Source organism: Propithecus coquereli, unplaced genomic scaffold, assembly GCF_000956105.1.
Source record: "Propithecus coquereli isolate 6110/MARCELLA unplaced genomic scaffold, Pcoq_1.0 Scaffold195, whole genome shotgun sequence".
Taxonomy (NCBI): domain Eukaryota; kingdom Metazoa; phylum Chordata; class Mammalia; order Primates; family Indriidae; genus Propithecus; species Propithecus coquereli.
In genome coordinates this window covers 942,123-944,747 of record NW_012144411.1, presented here as the reverse complement: position 1 = coordinate 944,747, position 2,625 = coordinate 942,123, and positions in this window count along the sequence as shown.

Genomic DNA, 2,625 nt, shown 5'->3' with positions numbered 1-2,625 from the left:
TAACAGAGATAATCACTTAAACACAAAGGAAGACAGTAAGCAAGGAGGAAATGAAAACAAGAATATTAAACTAACCAGAAAACAAGCAACAAAATGGCAGTAGTAAGTTCTTACTTATCAATAACAATAGTGAATGTAAATTGTCTCAATTCTCCAATTAAAAGGCATAGAGTAGTTGAATTGATAAAGAAAAAGACACAACTCTATGCCACCTTCAAGAAATCCACTTCACTTATAAAGACACATAGACTGAAAGTGAAGGTGTGGTAAAAGATATTCCATATAACTGCAAACAAAAAAAAGAGCAGGACTAGCTATACTTATTTCACATAAAATGGACTGCAAATTAAAGACTAAAAAAAGACAAAGAGGGTCACCATATAATGATAAAGGGGTCAATTCAGCAGTTGGCCTACACATTATATGTGGGTCGTGTTGTCATTAATAGTGAAATATTTAACCATGGAAGGGATATATTATGCTAATGCATTTTATAATTTAAATAATAATGGCAAGTAGAATTAGCAGTTAACTAGTAGGAAGTTGCCTTTGGACAAGACCCCGCATTCCTTATGTAAATAGGCATTATTTTAATTTGTTTAGCAAAATTCAGCTCCTGACAAATAATACTTATACTTTTTTGAAACTGTCATCATTTGAGAAGCTGAATACCAACAGTTACATTCCAGTTACATGCAGAACATTTCATTTAAAGAACACTTGTAGGAAGAAACAACCTTTGACTTTTGTTAGCAGTTATAAACTTGATATATTGTCCTAGTTTGTTCTTTTTATTAGAAGAAGAATAGGAAGGAATTATCCATCTGGCTCCTGTCCTGAAGTTGAGCCCAAGAGGGAGGTGACGTAGAGTGAAGACTTAGACCCCTTGCACCAAATCAATGTCTTGCTGACATTGTGAAGCTGTGTGTGCTTATAAAGTGCCAAGGTTCTCTGCATGGTCCCAGTTACCCACCTCTAATTCTTTCTCACACAAGGTCTTCCAGATGTTCCTAAGGAGAATGTGTCTCTTTATAATAAAAGTTATATCAGCCATCATTTTCCATATATTCCTATGGCACCCATTTACAAGAATTTGCAATACGTTCCCAAACATCTGCAGATAGTGTCTCCATAATTACTTTTGAAATTACTAGCCACTTGTCAGCATAGAGATTACTACTATGAAGAATGTCAAATGGGAATTAAAGTTTTTTATTAGGTCACCAGTATTTTACCATAGACTTATTATGGGCAGATAGGGCCATTTCAGCACACAATTTTATTAGGTACAATAAATTTGGAGGTTACATATGCCACTGTTACTGCATATGCATATTTACTGTGTGCACATGTCTTTAGCACTAACTGAAAACTGCTTAGGATGGCAGCAGTACCTTGGGGTTTGAGTTTCAGATGAACAAGTCATGTCTAGTTTCTTCATTTCTTGTACAAAAATATATTTGCTTAAAAAGTAACAGGAACTACTTAGGAAACATTATGCTTCTTTGCCTCATGGAAATTCTGTGAAATTTAATTTTAAAAATGCATAACTGTATGGGAAAGGATAATTCCTAGGATTTAGAGAGGAAAAGAGAACAGAAGAGTTAGGAAGCTGAAGAACTAGTTTGATTTAAGTGGAGAAACAACAATGTAACATTTCATGGTGTCCATGTGAGAAATAAGAGCAAGGGAGATTGGCTTGCCTTTGGCCTCTGCTTACCCTTCCAGGACTAATAGCCAGCTAACATTGAATGCTTGTGATGTGATAGGCCCTGTGTTGAGCATTTTTTATTGTTATCTCATTTAATCTACAAAACTCATTGAATTAGGAGTTATTAATGAGGTTTTGAGAGATAAAAGATCCAAGATTGCCCATGGTCACATAGCTAGTCAGTGGTAAAGCTGGGACTTCTACCATTTACATTGGGTATAAAAAGCCACCAGTGATATCCATGTTGCTTAACCTAATGGTCACTTCTCAATCCTCTTCTTATTTGACCATTAATACAATTTTTATGATAGAATATACTTGAAGTATTTTTTTTCCCCTCATGGATCCAAGGAAAATATATATTCACTAATTTCCTAATTCTGGATATTCCTTCAGTCCCAGGTTGTGCTTCCTCATGTCCTCAGAGCTCAGTCCTGAGCCTTTCTTTCCTGTTTCACTCACTGACTAGGTGACTTCATCCAGTAGTTTCAAAACATGTAATACCATCTCTAGGCAAATGGCTCCTCATCTATATCTCCAGTATGGTCTTCTCCAGACTCAGGGTCTCTTCTAGACTTAGCTCTTGTCTGTTTCTTCCTCTGTGTGGTCAGTAGAATGAGACCTGAGGTTCCCCTCTGGACTCGGAGTCCCCTTAGTTCTTTAGTATAATACACAGCAAATTCTAGCTTCCTCGAGTATTCTTCACTTGAGTTTAGGGTCCAAAACCCAGTTAATAATAAATAAAATCTTCATTCTCTGCCAATATCACCTGTGGTCTCCTTCCCTTAGGAACCTTACGGCAAGGGACAGCTGTAGTCTGGGGCAGGATTCATGTACTATAATAAATCTAAATCCTATGTCAACTTTGAGCTGTTAGGCTTGCCCATTACCACACTTTTTTTTTTTTTTTTTTG